Here is a 21272-nt window from a genome sequence, read left to right on the forward strand (position 1 = left end):
ATTTATATGAAAACGAATCTGTGATTTAAAAATCAGACTAGTATTAGTTTCATGCAAAAGTAATTGCGGTTTTTGCCTTTTTTTTTTTAATAGTTGCTTTGGGGTTTATGGATGGAGTGGCATGGTAGAGGTTAGCTGAAGGGGGCATGAAATAACTTTTTGGGGGTGCTAGAGTGTTCTAAATCTTACAGTGGGGGAGGGACAGGAGTGCAGGCATTTGACAAAACACATTGAATTGTGAAATTTAAGATTTTTGAATTTCTTTGTATGTAAATTACCTGCCAATAAAAACATGACGGATAGAGCAGTTATGAGCATTTGTGTGTAGGTTTTTGTGCAAACTTAAATTATAATTTCTCTGATAAAAGCCCAGGAATGTGATTGTTGAGTAATATGGTAAGTGCATGTTTTTTGAGAAACTGTCAATCTATTTTTGGGAGTGACTGTGTGTATCATGTTATATTCTCACAAGCAAGGAATGAGAAATTTGGTTTCTCTGCATCCTTGCTAGCATTTGGTTTTATCATTATATTTTTATTTCAACTGCTCAAATAAGTGTTCAGTGATTTCTCATGATCTCAATTTGCATTTCCCCAAAGGCTAATGATGTTAAATATATTTCCACATGCTGATTTGACTCGGCCATGAAATGTCTCTTCATGTCTATTGCCCAATTTCTTATCAGATTTTTTTTTTACTGTTGAGTTTTGAGAGCTCTTTATGCATTGTAAATGTGAGTCCTTTGTCAGATACGCAGTTTGCAAATATTTTCTCCCCTCCATAGCTTGTCCTTTCATCATCTTAACAGAATATTTTGCAGAGGCAAAGTTTTTAATGTTGATGAAGTCCAATTTATCAATTCTTTCTTTAATGAATCGTACTTGGGTGCCATGCCTATGAACTCATCCTCAACTCCTAGGTCCAGATGATTTTCTCCTGTGTCTTCCTATCAGAGCCAGAAACTAGAAAAGAACCAAAATGTCCCTCACTAAGTGAATGCTTAAACTGACACATCTATGCCAATATTCAGCAATAAAAAGAAACAAATTATTCATGCAAATAACTAAATGGATGGATCTCAAGAGCATTAGGCTAAGTGAAAAAAACCAATCTCAAAAAGTCACATACTGTACGATTTCACTTGTATAACATTCTTCCAGGGGCAAAATTATAAACAGTGAAAACAGATTAGTGGTTGGCAGGCGTTAGAGGCGGTGGTGGGGAAGTGTGACTACAAAGAGGTAGCAGGAGAGATCTTGGGATGATGGGATAGTTTTGTGTCTTGGTGGTTACAGGAATCTACACATGTGATACAATGTAATAGAAGAACACACATTGTGCTAATGTCAGTTTCCTTGTTTTGATATTGTTTTGTAGAATGTAAAACGTAAACAGTGGAGAAACTGGGTGAAGGATATTGGGACCCCTTCACAAATTCTTGTCAATCTATGATTATTTGAAAATTTAAACGTCTAAACATGCATAAAATAAAAACCTAAAAGGCAAAAAAGTAATGCACGCACTTGATAAAAATCAAGTAGTACAAAAGAGTAAATGGTGAAAATAAATCTCTGCACCACTCTAGAGACCCCAGCCAAAGTCCTCTCCAAACTCTCTCACAGTTATTAAGTTTCTTGTATATGCTTCTAGAAATTCATCTTGCATATGCTTCTAGAAAATCAAGTAGTACAAAAGAGTAAGTGGTGAAAATAAATCTCTGCACCACTCCAGAACCCCCAGCCAAAGTCCTCTCCAAACTCTCTCACGATTGTTAAGTTTCCTGTATATGCTTCTAGAAATTCTCTAGGAATACGCACAAATATATGTACTTTCCCTACTTCTCTAGCTTTTGTCTAATGCTAGTCTTCTTTCTATTTTTAATTATATGTATTTAATATATCTTTAGGAAAAATTAATACTTTTTAATAGCAGTGTAAGATTTCATTGTGAATGTACCATAATTTATTTAACCAATCTCTACTCATTTAATCTGTTTTTGGTTGTTTAGGCTGGTTTCGGTAGCTTGTTATTGGAAGTTATTGCAATAAACATTCTTATATTACTTTGTATCATCATAGGATAGACTCCTAAAATATTGTGTTTAGATCAAAGGGCATGTGGAACTGTACTTAAGATAGATTTTGTCAAGAAGTCCCCATTCTCATCAGTACAGAAGGAAAATACCAATTTCCTAAACCTCTTACTAAGACAGTACATCTTCAAAATTTGATCCTCACTCATCTGGTGGACAAAGTATAGTAATTCAGTGTTTTAGTTTGACTTCCCATGATGACAAGTGAAGCTTTAAACATGATGCTTTTTATATATTTAAAGGCCTTTTGTGTCGTTTTCCTGTGAACTGTTGTCTCAGGTCCGTCCTTCAGTGGAGTTTAGTGAATCTGCCTCGTTTCCCTAATCAATTCTGTCTCTTACCACTGGAAAGGAATACTACAGTTGTTTACCCATTCGTTAGTTGACGGACATTTGGATTGTTTCTACTTTTCGGGTATTATGAATAATGCTGCTTTGAAAACACTTGTACAAGATATTGTGTGGATATAGGTTTTCAGTTCTCTTGGGTATGTATCTAGGAGTGGAATTCCTTGGTCATATGATAATACTACACCCAACTTTTTGAGGAACTACCAAATTGTTTTGCAAAGTGACAGCACCATCTTATGTTCACACCAGCAATGAACGGGGTTTTCAGTTTCTCTGCATCTTCACCAACACTTCTTATTGCCTGTCTTTTTCTATGAAAGCCATCCTAATGGGTGTGTAGTTGTATCTTATTGCGGTTCTATTTGCACTTTCCTAATGACTAATAATGTCAAGCATCTTTTCAGGTGCTTTTTGATCATGAGTATATCTTCTTTGGACAAATATTTATTCAAATCATTTGCCCATGTTTTAATTAGGTTATTGTCTTTTATTGCTGAATTGTTAGAGTTCTTCATATATTCTGGATACAAGTAGCTTATCAAATTTTATATATATATATATATATATATGATTTGCAAATACTTCTTCCCATTCTGTGGGTTGCTTTTTGACTTTCTTGATGGTGTCCTTTGAAGCACAAAAGCTGTCAATTTTGATAATGCCCCCGCTTATTTTTTTTTGTTTGGTCACTTCTGCTTTTGGTGTTATATCTAATAATCCTTTTACCAATCCAAGGTCATGAACATTTGCCTCTATGGTTTTATAGTTTTAGCTCTTACATTTAGAACTTTGGTCCATTTTGAGTTAAGTTTTGTACATGATGTAAGGTAAGTGTCCAGCTTCATTCCTTCACATGTGGAAATCCGGTTGTCCCAGCATCATTTGTTAACGCTTTTTTTTTTAATCCTCTTGAATTGTCTTGGCACCTTTGTCAAAAATCAGTTAACCATAAATGTGAAGGTTTAATATTGGATTTTCAATTCTATTACATTTCTAGTATTGGGCTATCTTGATTACTAGACGTTGGTAGTAAGTTTGGTTTTCTTTGGGGTTTGAGGGGGTTGTTTTGTTTCATTTTGTTTTTGAGATAGGGTCTTGTTCTGTTACCAAGGCTGGAGTGCAGTGCCTTGATCATAGGTCACTGCATCATGGACCTCTTGGGCTCAAGTGATCCTCCCGCCTCGGCCTCCCTTCAGGTAGTCCCTGAAGTTGCTGGGACTACAGGCACACACCACCACACCCAGCTAATCTTTTTTTATTTTTTGTAGAGATGGGGTCTCATTATGTTGCCCAGGTTAATCTCAAACTCTGGGCTCAAGCAATCCTCCCAACTCAGCCTCCCAAAGTGCTGGCATTACAGGTGTGAGCCACTGCACCCAACCTGTATTAAGTTTTTAAATCAGGAAGTGTAGTCCTCTCTCTTTCAAGATCATGTTGGCTATTCTGGGTCTCTTGCATCTGCATATGAACTTCTGAGAAAAAGGCACACAATCTTTCAATCAAGATTGCATTGAATCTGTAGACCAATTTGGGAAACATTGACATCTTAACAATATTAAGTCTTCCAAATCCATGAACATAGGATGTTTTTTCATTTATTTAGGTCTTCTTTAATTTCCTTCAGTGGTGTTTTATTGTTTTCAGTACGTACAAGTCTTAGACTTATTTGTTGAATTTATTCATAAGCCTTTTATTTTGTCTGATGCCATTGTAAATGGAATTCTGTTCTTAATCTTATATTCAGATTATTCATTGCTAGTGTGTAGAAATATGATTGTTTTTCATATTGTTCTTGTATCTGCAATCTTGCTGAACTCATTTATTAGTTGTAATAGTTATTTTGTGAATTCCTTAGATTATGTCATCTGTAAATATGGTTTACATCTTTCTTTTCAATTTGGATGCTATTTTTTAAATTTACATACTTATTTGCATAATTGCCCTAGCTCAGATCTCTAATACAATGTTGAACAGAAGTGGTGAGCATGGACTTCCTTTCCTTCTTACTGGTCTTAGAAGGAAAGTATCCACTCTTTCACCCTTTGGGATGATGTCAGTTGTGGTTTTTCATAGATGTTCTTTATTAGATTTCATAAATTCTCCTCTATTTCTAGTTTTATGAGTGTTTTATCATGAAAGGATATTGATTTTGTCAAATGTTTTTTCTGCATCTATTGAGATTAGGTGGATTTTGTCCTTCATTTTATTAATGTGGTGTATTAATTAGATTTATTTTATTATGTTAAACCAACTTTGCATTCCTGAAATAAATTTCACTTGATTGTGATACATAATCATTTTTATATGTTTCTGGGTTTAGTGTGCTAGTATTTTGTTGATAATTTTTGTATTAATATTCATGAAAGATATTGCTTTGTTCTCTTAGAATGTCTTTTGTTTTGGTATCATGAGAATAATGACATCATAGAATGAGTTGAAGTTTGTTTCTTCTATTTTTGGAAAAGATTGTGAAGAATTGACAATAATCTTTTTTAAATGTTTGGGAAAACTAATCAGCGAAACCATTTGGTACTGAGCTTTTTTGTGCATGGTGAGTTTCTTAATTACTAATTTAATCCCTTTACTTACTAAGGTCTATTGAAATTTTCTATTTGTTCTTGATTCAGTTTTTGTAGTTCCTGTCTTTCTAGGAATTTTTCCATTTCACCTAAGTTAAAATTTTGCTGTCTTACAATTGTTTATAGTATTCCTTTATAATCCTTTTATTTCTATGAGGTGGTAGTGGTGTGCCCTATTTCATTCTCTAAACATTAATAATTTAATAATTTAATCCCCTATACATTAATAATTTAATAATTTAATGTATAGGGAATGAAATAGGGCACATAACTTTTTTCTTGTCAGTCAAGCTAAAGGTTTACTAATTTTATTGCTCTTTTCAGTGAAGCAATTACTCTTGTTTTTTCCCTTAGTGTTTTTTCTATTCCCTGCTTTTTTATTTCCACTACAATCTTTATTATTTTCTTCTTTCTGCTTGCTTTGGGCTTAGTTTGCGCTTCCTTTTCTACTTTCTTAAGGTGGAAGTCTGGGTTATTGAGATCTTTCTTCTTTTTAATATAGGCATTTACAGCTATAAAAGTCTCCCTAAGTATTGCCTTGACTGCATCCCATACACTTTGATATGTTGTGATTTTATTTTCATTCATTTCAAATAATTTTGTAGTTTTCATTGTGATTTCTTCTTTGACCCATTGATTATTTTGGAGTGTGTCATTTAATTTCTACATATTTGTGGATGTCCGAAATTTCTTTCTGTTTTTGGTTTTGAATTTCACTCCGCTATTGTTAGAGAACATATTCTATATGATTTCAATTATTTTAAATTTACTGCATTTTGTTTTATGGATGAATATACATGTATGTGTTTTCTATTGCTGCCATAACAAATTACCACAAATTTGCACCTAACACAAATTTATTATCTTGTGATTCTGAAGATCAGAAGTCTGACATGTCTTACTGGGCTAAAAATAGGAATCTGTGTGGTTGTATTCCTTTGTGGAAATTCTCGGAGAGTTCCCTTGTTCATCCGAGTTGTTGGCAGAATTCAGTTCCTGCAAGTTGTAGGACTGAGATTCCCACTTCCTTGCTGGCTGTCAGCTGAACTGTTCCCAGCTTCTAGAAGCTACCCACATTCCCTTATTAATAGTCCCCTTCCTCCATCCTCAAAGGCAGCAATGGTGGATCAAGTCCATCAGTTTAGTAGTCACTTAAACCTTTCTCACACCTCAATTGTCTCCTCCTCCTTCCATTTCATCTCCCTACCATGGTTAGGAAAGTGTCTCCACTTTTAAGAACTCATGTATTTTGATTGGCCCCCCCCCAGACAATCCAGGGTAATCTCCGCATCTCAAGGTTTATACCCTTAATCATATCTGCAAAGCCCCTTTTGTCATGTAATATAACGTGGTTCCAGGGATTAGGGCAGGGATATCTTTGGGGGCCACTATTCTTCTCATGACAAGATTTATTCTTGAGAACATTCCATATACACATATAAAGAATGTCTATTCTGTTGGTGGTGGTGGAGTGTTCTGTGGGTAACTACCAGCTCTAGTGGGTTTACTGTTTTTTTTCAGATCTTCTGTATCCTTGTTGATCTTCTGCCTAGTTGTTCTATCCATTGTTGAAAGTGGAGTAATGATGTCTCCAACTATAATTGTTGAATTTTCTATTTCTCACTTCAGTTTTTGCTTCATGTATTTGGATCTCTGCTATTAAGTGCATATATATTCTTAATTGCCATGTCTTCTTAATAGATTGAAACTTTTACAATTATAAAATGTTTTTCTTTGTCTCTTGTAATAATTTTTGTCTTAGAGTCTATTTGGTCTACTGTTAGTATAGCTAGCCACTCCAGCTCCCCTTTGGTTACTACTTTCATGGATTATCTTTTTCCATCCTATCACTTTCGACCTATTTGTGTCTTTGAATGTAAAGTATGTCTCTTATAGATAACACATAGTTGATTCATTTTTTAACATCACAACCTCTGCATTTTGATTGGTATGTTTACTCTATTTACATTTAATATGATTTACTGAAAAGATAGGCTCTACACCTTCCATTTTGCTATTTTTATATGTCCTACATCTTTTTTGTTTTTCTTTTCCCTCATTACTGTCCTTTTGAATTCAATTGATATTTTCTAGCATATCATTTTAATTCTTTTGTTTGTTTTACCATATATTTTTAGTTATTTTCTTATTCTTGCCCTGGGGATTATAACATTTTATCATAAAACAATCTAATCCATATCAATCCAACTTAATTTCAACAATATATTTAAAGATTGCCTCAATATAGGTCCATTTCCTGCCCCCTTCCTTTGTGTTAATATTATCGTACAAATTACATCTTTATACATTATAAGCCCAACAACCCAGTTTTATAATTACTCATTTATGTAGCTATTTTTAAATCAGATAGGATAAGAAAAGAATTACAATTAAAAATACAGTATACTGTCTTTTTAATTATGTAATTACCCTGCAGTGCTCTTTATTTCTTTGTGTGGATGAAGTTACCATCTAGTGTCCTTTCATTTCAGCCTGAGAGACTCCTTTTAGTATTTCTTGTAGGGAAGATCTACTCATGATGAACTCTCTCATTTTTCATTTATCTGGGCATTTCTTCTTTTTTTTTCAAAGATACCTTTGCTAGATATAGAATTCTTGGTTGACAGTCATTTTGTTACAATACTTTTAATATGTTATCCCATTGCCTTCTTGCCTGAATGGTTTTGATAAGAAGTCAGTTGTTAATCTTATTGAGGAAGTTGAAGCTAGAGTGTATATGCTGAGTTATTTTTCTTTTGTAGCTTTCGAGATTCTCTTTTTGTCATTGGCTTTTGACAGTTTGACTCTGATGTATCTAGGTATGGATTTCTTTGTTTTTATACCACTTGTAGTTCGCTGAATTTCTTGAGCATGTAAATTAATGTTCTTCATCAAATTTGGGAAGTTTATGGCAATTATTTCTTCAAATATTCTTTCTGCCCCTTTATCTCCTCTTCTTTTGGGATTCTCATTATATACATATTGGTATGCTCTCTGAGGCTCTGTTCATTTTTCTTCATTCTTTTGACTTTCTGTTCCCTGGATTGTATAATCTCAATTGACCCATATTCAACTTACTGAATCTTTTTTCTGCCTGCTCAAATTGGCTGTTAAGCCCCTCTGGTTAATAATTTTTTATTTCAGTTGCACTTTCAACCCAGAATTTTATTTTTTTCCCTTTTTTATATAATTTTCTATCTCTTTATTGATATGCTGTATTTGGTAAGACATCATTGTCATGCTTTTTAACATTCTTTAAACATGTTTTCCTTTAGTTGTTTAAACATGTTTTTAAGACTTGTTCTAAAGTCTTTGATAGTAAGTCCAATGTCTGGGCTTCCTCAAGAAAAAGTTTCTAATGGTGGCTTTTTCCCTGTGAATAGGTCACACATTTTGTTTCTTTGCATTTCTCATATTTTTTTCTTAAAAACTGAATGTTTTAAATAAAATAATGTGGCATCTCCAAAAATCAGACCTCACCCCTCTTCACAATTTGTTGTTGCTTCTGTTTGTTGTTGTTGCCGATGCTGCTGTTTCTCTGTTTAGTGAATTTCCTGGACTAAGTTTTAATGTATACTTTTTGTCATGTGTAGCCACCGAAGTCTTTCCTCAGTTTAGTTGTCCATTAATTTTTGGACAGAGATTTCTTTAAATTCCTTGCACAACTAAATCTACCTACCTTTGCTGGGAAGCTTTGTTTGTGTTGAGCCATGCCTTCGATGCTTCAGCAAGCAGCTGACAACTCTGCCTCAGAGCTTACTTCCTGCTTGCACAGAGCCTCAAAGCCAAACAAAAGTTAAGCTCTAGTTAGATCTGTCTTGGACATGTGTACAACCCTGCACGTGCACATGGCCTTCTAGGTTCTTAAGAATATGTCAGAGCTTTTCCAAAGCCTCTATGAATACCTCATTCCCCAGTTTTTCCTTGTAACTGTTTTGGTCAGCCTCTTATTAGCCCTAACTGGTACTGCCATCTCAGGCAGTTGCAATGTCAAACAATTTTTGCTGATTGTTTTTGACAGATTCCCTCAGGATAGGGCTGTTCACACAGACTAAGCTCCAAACCATATTAAGCAAAGACAATCCCTGAGAATCTGCCTTTTCCAGGGAGCTGTCAGACAGATCAAATAGTAACAACTTTCTGAGGATGGGATTTTTGGAGAGCTCCAAACCTATTCTGTCCTCCCCAGTGGCTACCAGGCTGCTGGTTTTCACAGCTGTCATGGTTGTGAGAATGTTAATTTTTTTTTTTTTTTTTTTGTGTGTGTGTGTGTGTGTGTGTGTGTGTGTGTGTGTGTAAAGACAGAGGTTGTCTCTGTGTTATCCAGACTGGTCTCAAACTCATGGATTTAAGCAATCCTCCCATCTCAGCCTCCCAAAGTGCTAGGATTATAGGAGTGAGCCACCACGCCTAGCTGAGAACATTTATGTTCAAGTCTATCATAGAGCTTGGAAAAGAAGACTACGAATAAGGCAAATTAAAACACTACAAAATTTGCTATTCTTACTGAGATTCAGCTGTGTTTCTTGAATAAATCTAACTTGGATTGCTGAAAGCCTTTGGTTAATTTCCAGGACTCTGAAAATGTTAATTTTGACATTTTTGCCAGTGTTCTCATTGTTGTTAAGGAAGGATTTTCAGAAGTCCTTATTCTGACATTCTGCAAGTGTTTCTCTTGGTTTGAGTTTTCATGTGATTGTTTGGGGTAGTTGTTTTTATTTTTGTTATTGTCTTGATTGGTTTTTGGAGAGATGGTTTTCTACTGGATACTCCTAGGATTCTTTTCTTTGAAGGGAAACATTCATTTTGTTAGGATCTGTCATCTCAGCATTGACTTCTCTAAATCAATTTACCCTTCAGTCAGAAAATTCAAGTCTTCCTTTGTTTCAGGAAAGTTGTTCTGAATATTGACTCTAATTTTTTTTCTATTCCATAGTTCAGGTTTGCTAACCAGGGGACAGAATGTCCTCCCCTGCACTGAATGGCCTCTGCCTTTGTCTACTGAAGACTGCCTGAGTATCACTTGCAATTTAAAACAGGGCCTGTCTGTAGAGCCTTCTCTGTACCCAGGACAGTTTAGAGGCGTGTCTGTGTTTCCACACCAATAGTAATTATAGTAATAATGATTACTACAAGGTGAGCATCTAATGCTTTGAAATCTGATATCATTTAATGACCCCAGCTACCCTGTGAGGTGGGTATTATCTTCATTTGCAGATGAAGATACTGCAGCTTAGTCAGCAGACTAAGTCACCTAAATGCTCTATCAGAAGCAGAATTTGTACTCAGGAATGGCCAACTGCAAAGTCCATGTGCTTGAACAGTATGGCATACTGATACACGCACCTGCCATGACCTGAACACAATACAGTGATCTGGCAGCACTTCGTGGCTCATGATCTCTGCTATACTGATAACAACTTGAGGGCTGGACCTACTTGTCTTATTCAACAAGGATCCTCTCAGAGGTTAGGGTTGCCCAGTGCAAAGATAGCAAGTCATGTGACACATGGGCCACCTCACCCCTCCTGCAGCCATTGATAACTTTCTTTTTTGAACATGGCATTCTTTCTCTCTAAGCCCAGTTAAGAATTCAGAATCCTTCTAGGCCCAGTGTTTAAAGCAGCCACCACCAATCTATTGGTGCTGACATGAATTCAAAAGATACTTTCTACCCCTTATCTAAATAGTTCATAAGATGATGAGGCTGAACTATGGAACAAATGTAGTCCATCAGAGATTTCTAGAAAAAAAAACCAACTCTCAATAGTCCTAGAAGTTTGGAAATGAGTATTAATCACAGGATAATCCAGACACACCTTGTCTTATGGCGTGATGCCAAGTGATGTGGCCCTTATCTAATAGCACATTTGCATTTTAAATGAGTAAAGCTGGTTAAACCTCTTTTTCTAATTTCAGCTATTATTTTATCTACAGGGGCCTCATAGACATTCACTCCACCCAACAACCACAGAATATACATTCTTCCTATCTGTACACAGAACATATTCTCAGATCAACCATATGCTGAGTCATAAAGCAAGTCTCAATAAATTTTAAAAAATTGAAATTATACCAAACACACTCTTGGACCACAGTGTGATAAAAATAGAAACTAATATCAAGAAGATCTCTCAAAACTACACAAATACATGGATATTAAACAACTTTTTCGTGATTAACTCCTAGGTGAAAATCAAAATTAAGGCAGAAATAAAAAAATCTTTGAAAGTAATGAAAATGGAGATACAATTTAACAAAGTCTCTGGGATGCAGCCAAAGCAGTGTTAAGAGGAAAGTTTATAACGTTAAATGCCTTCACCAAGAAGTTAAAACAATCTCAAATTAACAATCTAACTTTGCACCTAGAAGAACTAGAGAAAAAGAGCAAACCAACCCCAAAGCTAGCAGAAGAAAATAAATAACTAAAATTAAAGAAGAACTTAATGAAATTGAGATGCAAAAATCCATACAAAAGATAAATGAAACCAAAAGTTGATTTTCAAAAAAATAAACAAGACTGAGAGACCACTAGCTAGATTAACAAAGAAAAAAGAATTTCCAAATAAGTACTGTCAGAAATGACAAAGATATTACAATTCATCTTCATTTGCAGATGAAGATACTGCAGCTTAGTCAGCAGACTAAGTCACCTAAATGCTCTGCCAGAAGCAGAATTTGTACTCAGGAATGTCCATCTGCAAAGTCCATGTGCTTGAACAGTATGGCACACTGATACATGCAGAAATACAAAAGATCCTCAGAAAATACTGTGAGTAATTCTATGCACACAAATTAGAAAATCTAGAGGAAATGGATAAATTCCTGGGAACATACAATCTCCCAAGATTGAATCAGGAAGAGACTGAAACCCTGACTAGACCAATATCAAGCTCTGAAATTAAACCAATAATAAAAAACCTACCAATGACAACAACAAAAAGCCCTGGACTAGATGGATTCACAGCTAAATTCTATCAGACATACAAATAACTGGTACCAATCCTACTGATTAAACCTCTTTAGGTTCCGCTTTTTGTATTGTTAAAATCTTCATTTTTGGTTTTCTAACAGTCTCCGATTCAACATTCGTTACCAGTAAACAATCCAGGTAGCCTCACCCTGAGTGGCAGCCTGGCTGGGTGAGTTCTAAAAATGCCCAGGACCTCCAAGACTAGGTGAGATCTGAAGTAATGAAATGCCTCCATACACTAAAGGCCTGAAATTGTCCTGACTGCCCCAGTCCCACGGACTAAGAAGAGCCTTTCAAGCTGTGATCCCAATACTTGTGACTGCTGTGAGAATAAGGAAAGCAGCCTAGGCCTCCAGTGGGAGGATCAGATGTTTGCCCTTCATACCTCAGAGAGCCTTCATCCAAGTAAGATGGGTGGTGAGGAGCTGTGGATGACAGCATGAAGGATGAGGACTGATGCAGCAGCCATAATTAGATTATAGGTTTCCATGGGATGTGCCATGACTGCTTACAAATGGGGCCCAGCCATGGAATTGAGTTATCAACTAAGCTGATTCCTGAGGCACAGATCATCCTGTCCTCCACAACATGATTAAAGACTACATGATGCTCAGGAAGACCTCTGCAGCTGTGTGCTTGGAAGAGTGTGTTTTTCCTGCTAAAGCATAAGAAAAAAGAGACCAGCAATTATTATCTTAGGCCTTGCAGCATCCTTTCTGGTCCCACAAGTTTGAGAAGGCAGGTGTGTGTGTGTGTGTGTGTGTGCGCATTTGTGTTTGTGTGTGTGCATTTGTGTTTGTGTGTGTGCACACGTCCACATGCATGCATGATCATACAATGGAAGTGAGTAGGCAAAAGTTGATTGCCTATATACCCTCCCCACAACCAGGTGTATGAGAGTGTTCTTTGAGAATGAGAAAGCAGGAAGGAGCACATCCCACACCTTAGCATTCATGTAGTCAATTAGGAACTCCTGAGCTCCCATGACATGCTAGACCCTGGGCTCAGCACTGGAGCTCAGACATGCCCCAAACCGCTCGATGGAAGTTGTGGGAAGCAACCACTCATGGACAGCTTCCCGTGTGCCAGGAGTGTGCCAGCATTGACATTATGCCGTCTCTCACTCCCGCCCTCCATCACATTAGTGATTCTGCCATGAGTGACTCGTTCCTTTGGGTTCCTGTAAGTTCCTGTGGAGGGGTCTAGCCACAGCAGGGGAAAGAGCACCGAGGGAGCTTTTAGGAAACTCTGCTCCAGGTCAGCTGTGCGATGCTGAAAAAATGGCTCACCCTCTCTGGACCTGTTTCCTCTTTTGCACAACAAGAGGGTGGTGTTCTCCAAGGTCTCCTTGAAAATCCGACTTATCCTTGGTCATCACTTTGCAGAGGGCAGGTCCTGTCCCCAAGCCCACCAGAGTGGAGCTGGGAAAAGTTGCATGGTGGAGAAAAGGCAGGGGACACAACTCTGAGAGTCATTCCTTTGAAGATTGAGCCCAGAAGGCTCAGTTTCTGGATTGCATGGGGCACTTTGGCTCTCTCTGCTGGAGCCACGCACCCCTGGTGCAGTAGTTTCTGCCCTGCCCAGACTCTGGTCCCAGAAGGTTGACATAATGAGGAGGGAATGAGCTTGCTAGCTCTGCCATGACCAGCAGGCAGCCTTGGGCAAGTGCTTCGCTTCCCTGAGCCTCACTTCCTCTGCCTCATCCCTTCTCAGAGACCACTCCTCATTTACCATCCTAAAGTCTGACCTGTTCTGACCACCATTATTCTCTCTCCATCCCCTGGTTTTTCTCTTTAGGACAGTTACTGCATTCTCTATCTCTTGTTGTTTCTTAGGTGGAGGAGGTACCTGCCTCCTCCCTACCTAGAACGTGAGCCTAGTAAAGGGATGGGCCTCACCTGTTTCAGGTTTGACCTCCAATGCCCGTCACATAGAAGCTCAACACCATTTCCAATGCCAGAAGTGACAGGACAACAGCAACAATAGCAATATTTCTGTACCACTCCCCTCACTTTCCAAAGAGAAGTAATTCCCAGCTTGGATCCTCCCTTGCTGGGAGGGGTGCCCAGGTGCGGCCTCTCTGTGACCTTGGACCCTGGCTCCGGCATATGCCAGCCTGGCCTTTCCCCAGGGTAGGGAGCTGGCACCCTGGGCATTCCCCAGCCAGCATCCAGCCTTCTTGGGCAGGGCGTTTCCACACCATTCCTCCCAAATCCTCACTGGCCCACCCTGGAACAAATGCAGGCGGAAGCTCGCATCCCCACCTCTGCTGTTTCTGCTGGGTCCCCAAAGAGCTTTCTTTAGGGAAAAAGCAGGCCAGTGCCTGCTCCTTTTAGACCCCACAGTGGGGCATGGGGTGGGCCTCGGTTGGCCTTAATTTTCCATTCACCTGAGGAGTGGCTCAATCCTACTCACTCCCATTGCAGGTGGATGTCAGCCAAACTGGATGCATAAGGTTTTTGTGATTTAGGAGTTGCAACAGGGGAGATAAAACGCCTAGGAATGTCTTCAGTTGGAAAAAAGGGGCATGATCCTCACATTCTGTAACCTGAGCACTTTATCTCCTCTCTCCCCTTCCTTCACTGATACAAGAAAGGAGACTCCAGCACTAGTTTCCTCAGTCCTTCTGCAGGGCGGGCCTTCTCACGGCCTCAAAGTCATGGAGAAGAGTGTGCACAGGACACCTCACTTTAAGCAAAGCCCATAGACCGTATTTGAGAAAAGGAGTTAAATAAAGAGGCAGCCACCAACAAACCAGAGCCCTGTGGTCACTCAGGTCCCATAGACTCTAGAGGTCAAAGGGCCTCTGAGCATTTGAGAATCAGAGAGGGCAAGTAACTTGGCTGATATCACATAGCACGAAGGTGGCAGAGCCAGGATTCCACCTGCTGGCCTCCCAGATGTCTTTCCTGTTCGACCCTGCTTGCTGGCCACTCCTGGCGGGGGTCACTCCACCATTAGTGTGTTCATCAAACTGACAGTTGTGGTCCAGATCCCCTGCCTCTGGTGTGCCCAGCACCTTAGCTGGCACCTCCCTCAGCAAACTCAGCCCTCGCCATCCTCCCAAGCATACTTCCCAGGGCTGTTTTGTCCATTACGATCCGAGAACATAAGGCCTTTGGGTTTTTTCAGGGCCTGTAAAAAGGTTTGAAACATGAAAAACACACTGGCAGTTCCAAAATTCTCAAATAAAACTGTAGAAATGCCTTAGGAATTAAATATGTAATAAGACGTGAACACTTCATTACACACCTACAATTAGTCACATGCCTACGATATGTGAATAATGTCAGGTCAGCTAGTGAACTGTTATATAGTAGTTGCGCACCACTTATATAGATATACACAAAGTGCACTTACTGACTTGGATGTGTGTGTTCATTGTTTGAAGTGGCGTGGATGGAGGCTCCAAAAGATAAAAGAATGTAGGGGAGGTGACTCTTCAAATGGCCCTCACCCACCCCTTACCCTCAGCTCACCCACCATGAAGCTTCCCCTTCCAAGGAGGAGACACCTCCTTTCCTAGAACATTCTTCAGTGCCACAAGCTGCTCAGTCAGCTCTGATTCTGGAGTCTCCAGTGAGCGAGGCCTGGGGTGGCCCCAGCGGGATGAGCCACACTCCCCACAGCACTCAGCCTGGATGTGGCACTGGCTGCACATAGCAAGAGGCAGCTATTGGACACCTGCTCGCCACATGTTATGTCTTATCCTCCCAGCAACACCAAGTGAGGAAGGGAGTGTTAACCCACCATTCACCAGGTTTACCAGAGACCAAGCCCAGGCTCTCCCCACTGCACACTTTTAAAAGGGTCCTTTCAGCTTCCAATTAAAGAGGTTTGTTCCTTTGTTCCTCCTCTCCTGTTCTTCCTAAGACATCATCACTGAAATTTAAGCTTATAAATTTAAAATGGAGTAAATCTATAAGGGAAAAGCATTAAAAAAGAGAGAAAGATGGCTTACTAATGGATGAGAGTCCAACACATTTCTGGAAGACAAGGTTCATGAGAGGCCTAGCACTGTGGCTCCCACCTGTAATCCCAGCACTTTGGGAGGCTGAGGCAGGAGGATCGCTTGAGGACAGGAATTCAAGCCTGCAGTGAGTTACCGTCACACCACCCTACTCCAGCCTAGGCAACAAAGCGAGACCCCATCTCTTAGAAAAGAAAAAAGAAGATTCACAAGAGGGTGTGGCAATATTAGACAGGCTAAGCCGCCAGGTGTACCCAGTGTAACCACAGGGGCCCTTCGGTGGAAGGGAGAAGCAGAAGAGGTCAGAGTGAAGCCACACCCGCTGTGACAATGGAGGGAGAAAGTGGCTAGCCAAGGAACGCCATCAGCCTCTAGAAGCTGGAAAAGGCAAGGAAACAGTCTCTGCCCGGAGCCTTATGGGAACACAGCCGCCTCATGGGAACACAGCTGCCCTGTGACACTGATTTTAGCCCCGTGAGGCCCATGCTGGACTTCTGGCCTCCAGAACTGTAAGATTTGTGATGCTCTAACCAAATCATAAATTTGTGGAAATTTGTTACAGCAGCAACAGAAAACTAGCACAGGCAGCCTACGTGCTAATTCTCATCTTACCTGAGGTGGGGTGTACAATACACCCTGCGTTAGTTGGAAAGCTGAAACAATTCTCTAATGCTAATACTGAAATTGTCAGGTCGGTGTAACTGTGACAGTCCGGAAGCAATGGAGACTTCAGTGAGCAGGACGAGCTGCCTTTCTCACCACCACAGCTTGATCTCTCTCACAACTTCCTCTCCACCTCCACTGACCTCTGGGTTGGTTTTCTCCTGCACGATCTTTCCACGTGTCAGGGGCCTGGAGGCACCCTACAAGAGCCGATTTTACATTTCCTTCCTAGAGGTAATCCCAGAACAAAAGAGAGCAGTTTTATTTATTTTTTTTCAAGAGAATTAAATTGTTTATTGATTACACATGATAATGGATGATACACAAGCTTCATTCCCATCTATAATTTAATCTGGTACCATTATTCAATTAGATATGTTGCATAGGATGTGCCAACAATTACTTTTATAACCAATAATTCCATGATTTTACTTGGGTAATCCCTTTTAATGGTAATTGAAATCATGACTGACCGAGGCAGTGGCTAGAAAAGGGGCTTTGCCTTTGTAACCTTTGACAACCATGACTCCGTCGATAAGATTGCCATTCAGAAATACCATACTGTGAATGACCACAACTGTGAAGTTAGGAAAGCCCTGTCAGAGCAAGAGATGGCTAGTGCTTCATCCAGCCAAGGAGGTCGAAGTGGTTCTGGAAACTTTGGTGGTGGTCGTGGAGGTGGTTTCAGTGGGAATGACAACTTTGGTCGTAGAGGAAACTTCAGTGGTCTTGGTGGCTTTGGTGGCAGCCGTGGTGGTGGTGGATATGGTGGCAGTGGGGATGGCTGTAATGGATTTGGTAATGATGGAAGCAATTTTGGAGGTGGTGGAAGCTACAATGATTTTGGCAATTACAACAATGAGTCTTCAAATTTTGGACCCATGAAGGGAGGAAATTTTGGAGGCAGAAGCTCTGGCCCCTATGGCAATGGAGGCCTATACCTTGCAAAACCATGAAACCAAGGTGGCTATTGGCGGTTCCAGCAGCAGCAGTAGCTATGGCAATGGCAGATTTTAATTAGGAAACAAAGCTTAGCAGGAGAGGAGAGCCAGAGAAGTGACAGGGAATCTACAGGTTACAACAGATTTGTGAACTCAGCCAAGCACAGTGGTGGCAGGGCCTAGCTGCTACAAAGAAGACATGTTTTAGACAAATACTCATGTGTATGGGCAAAAAACTCGAGGACTGTATTTGTGACTAATTGTATAACAGGTTACTTTAGTTTCTGTTCTGTGGAAAGTGTAAAGCATTCCAGCTAAGGGTTTTAATATAGATTTTTTTTTTTGCACCCATGCTGTTGATTGCTAAATGTAATAGTCTGATCATGTTGCTGAATAAATGTCTTTTTTTTTAATGTGCTGTGTAAAGTTAGTCTACTCTGAAGCTATCTTGGTAAATTTCCCCAACAGTGTGAAGTTAGAATTCCTTCAGGATGATGCCAAGTTCTATTTGGAATTTATATACAACCTGCTTGGGTGGAGAAGCCATTGTCTTTGGAAACCTTTGGTGTAGTTGAACTGATAGTTACTGTTGTGACCTGAAGAGAGCAGTTTTAGTAGTGAAAGTCCTGCAGGATTCCTAGTGGTCAAGATTGGGGAGCATGCCTGTATCCCACAGTGGCCAGGGCCCAGGACATATGCCTGGCCCTGTAACTGGCTGGTCATTGGCACAGGCCCCCGGGAGGGAGGGGAGAGTCCTTTCAGAAGAAGGGGAGGGTATGGGAACAGACCCAACCTGACCGCCCCAGACCGTTACCCTCCCTGAGGTGGATGGAATGCAGAATCAAAGTACAATTATATGGTTTAAAGTTTTAAAAGTAAATAACAGAAAACTAAAAATAATTATGCCAAAATGATAAAACTTTGGAAGGATGAAGGGAGGAAGCAGAGGTGCCTAATGAGGCCATTTCTTATGTTCCATCATAGGAGGTAGATAAATTTTCTCCAGATGAATAAAAAAATAAGGGTGCTATACATGCTACTAAGCATTGTGGAGGCACCCACCCGAAGTACTAAAAATGGAAATGTTTACAAGAAGTTGCCTCTGGAGAGTGAGGCCAGGACTGGGGAGGGGAGAGGATAGAAACTGTTTTCTCTCACCATAAACCCTTCTCTCATATTTGATTTGTTCCTATCTGTTTGTTTTACATTGATCACAAGATGTGCTGTGAGAGTGAAAGATTTTTAAATATTTAGATGGATGTCCTGAGCTTTGATATGAAATGCTGATCTGATCAATATCTAATATTATAACTCCATTTGGGACAAAATTTTAGGGTCATGGGAAAAAAACATAATTTGGAATCATCTTCATTCATATGCAAGTTATGCTTTTTAAGAAGGAAACTCCTTGATTCTCATCTGCTGTGCCGAATCTTTAGGAGTTTAACCTGCTATGTCACATGTTTCAATAAAAGAGAGATGTTCCCAGCCTGTTAAACAACAAACTCGCCTGCTTAAATCAAAAAGCAATTACGAATGAGTGAATGAACTCTTGTCATCACCCTCTCTCCAGGAGAGAGTAAGGCACATTCATTCTCACAAGAAGACCTGGCCTCACCCCATTTCTCTGTTTCCCAGGCATATGGCTCATCTGCGTCCAGTGTATGTTTGGCCAGGACACTGGACATGTCCCACTTGGCTCCTGCCTCTTGCCCCTTCCAGTCTGGCCTACAGCCGTGGGTCTGAGGGGAGGACTGGGAGCCATCAGAGACACCAGCTGGCCAGGATCTGATTTGCCTTTGCATCTCTGGGGTCTGGGTTGGAGCCCAGACTCTTTCCCTAGATCCCAACTCTGCTTGCCCAGAAGTCTTGGCCTGGGTTCCTGGTACCCAAGTTTCCTACCGACTCACAGGTCACAGCCACCCAAAGCCCCAAGGTTAGGAAGCTCACTAAGGCCACCTGCTCCCATCCACATCCATCTCTTACGTTCACATCCCTTCTTTATCAGCCCTGGGCTTTCAGACAGCCTGGAGCACCATCCCTCCTGGTGGCTGCTCATCCCCAGACATCTCCAGGTAAATCAACATTCACTGCCAGGCTTCCCTCCATTCCTGCAAGGGGCAGCACTAGGTCCAAGCTGTGGGAGCCACTGAGGCAGAACTCGGCCTGCCCTGCCAGCAGAGGCCCCAGGCAGCCAGCTGTGGCCCTAGGATGCTGGTCTGCCATGACCCAGGCCTAGTGCTCAATGCAGAGTTACTCTTCAGGCCCCAGCTCCTTCATGCAGGGCTCCTGGGCCACATATTCAGAGTCAGATTCCCCACCCTCCTCCAGGGATTCGGGTCATTGACTTACACCAAAGCTGGAAGCCATAAATCAGGAGACTTCATTGGTCTCATTCCTGAACCCACCCCTGCAACCTTTGGTCATCGCCCCATAGGCCAGCCCTGGCCATCCACCCATCTCCCTGATGCTCCCTCCATCCTGCTCTGGGACTCCTCTCCTTTCTGCTCTTCCGCCACGGCTGACTCTGCCTCTTCGTCACTGTTCCATTGGGAGGCCCATTTCAGAGCAAATGAGCCTTCTGTGTCATCAGCCTTTCTCTCCTCCCCTGGGGGCATACTCCTTTGCCCTAGATGGGGGCTTCTCACTCTCCCACTTCCAACTTGGCTAAGGACCCAGCAGGACAGGGAGCCTCTTCCTCTTCCCCTTTGCCCTCCTCCCGCATCCCATCATCTTTCGCTCTCTGGAGGTTGGGGGGAGGGGCAGGGTGGAACAATTCCCCTGGCTTCTCACTCCCAGGGCCTCCCCTCCGTGATCACCGTCTCCCTCTCCTCCCTGAGGCCGGAGGCCTGGCCATGCCCATAGGGACAACGTCTCCCCAGCTTGGCCTCGGTGCTCTGGGACCTCCCCAACTGCACAACAGTCTCCCAAGCCAGGAATGCTTTTGTCTCAGCTCCCCTCTAGACCTGGGGAGCCCTCCATGGAAAACCACAGTCGAAAAATGGATTTAGTATCTGCATTGTTCAGGGTCATGGCAAGAAATGGCATTGAATGGTTCAAATGATGAGACTTTAATGGCAGTAGTCCTTACAGAAGTGTGGCCAGGTGAAGAGGATGAACAGGGATGTTGAGAAGCACGAAAACAAACAACTCTAGGATGCTGTTACCCATGGGGCTAAACAGACAGAGAGGAATAGTGTTGCCAGAGCCAGTAAGAGCTAGAGATGTGGAGAAGGGGCTTCCAGCAGGAGCTGATGTCTTGGAGAGACACAGCCTTGGGCAGGGGCAGTGGGGACGGGGTGGGGAGATACACTGACCACTCTCTCTCTCTTCCTATACTTTTGCCTTCCAGCTAGAGTCTCCTACTGGCTAATTCCAACCTCTGCCCAGTCAGTAAGAAAGCCTGAGAGGCAGCTTAAAGAAGTCAGGTTCCCAGGGTCAAGCAGGACACATGGCTGTGGGGGTGGGGAAGGAGAGTGGGCAAACACCCTGAAACTAAAAGGAGAGTAGCAGTGCAGAATCCAGGGCCACTGAAAACAGTTCCCAGAGTCCAACTCCTTCGTTTTGCAAATGGAGAAGCCAAGGCTGGAAAAGGTTAGTGATTTTCCCGAGTCACACAAAGTTCGTGGCCAGGCTGAGCCCAGACCCCAGATCCCCATCCCCCCTGTTGCCTGTGACACAACAAAGGCCTTGACACCGACACT

At 41.1% G+C, this 21272-nt stretch overlaps 1 pseudogene; it reads left to right on the forward strand.

The window, feature by feature from the left end:
* The first annotated feature begins 17076 nt into the window (after window positions 1-17076).
* LOC109028466 (heterogeneous nuclear ribonucleoprotein A1-like) lies at window positions 17077-17644 on the forward strand (annotated as a pseudogene).
* Window positions 17645-21272: the final 3628 nt, after the last annotated feature.

The sequence above is a fragment of the Gorilla gorilla genome, chromosome 8 (genome assembly GCF_029281585.2).
Source record: "Gorilla gorilla gorilla isolate KB3781 chromosome 8, NHGRI_mGorGor1-v2.1_pri, whole genome shotgun sequence".
NCBI lineage: Eukaryota > Metazoa > Chordata > Mammalia > Primates > Hominidae > Gorilla > Gorilla gorilla.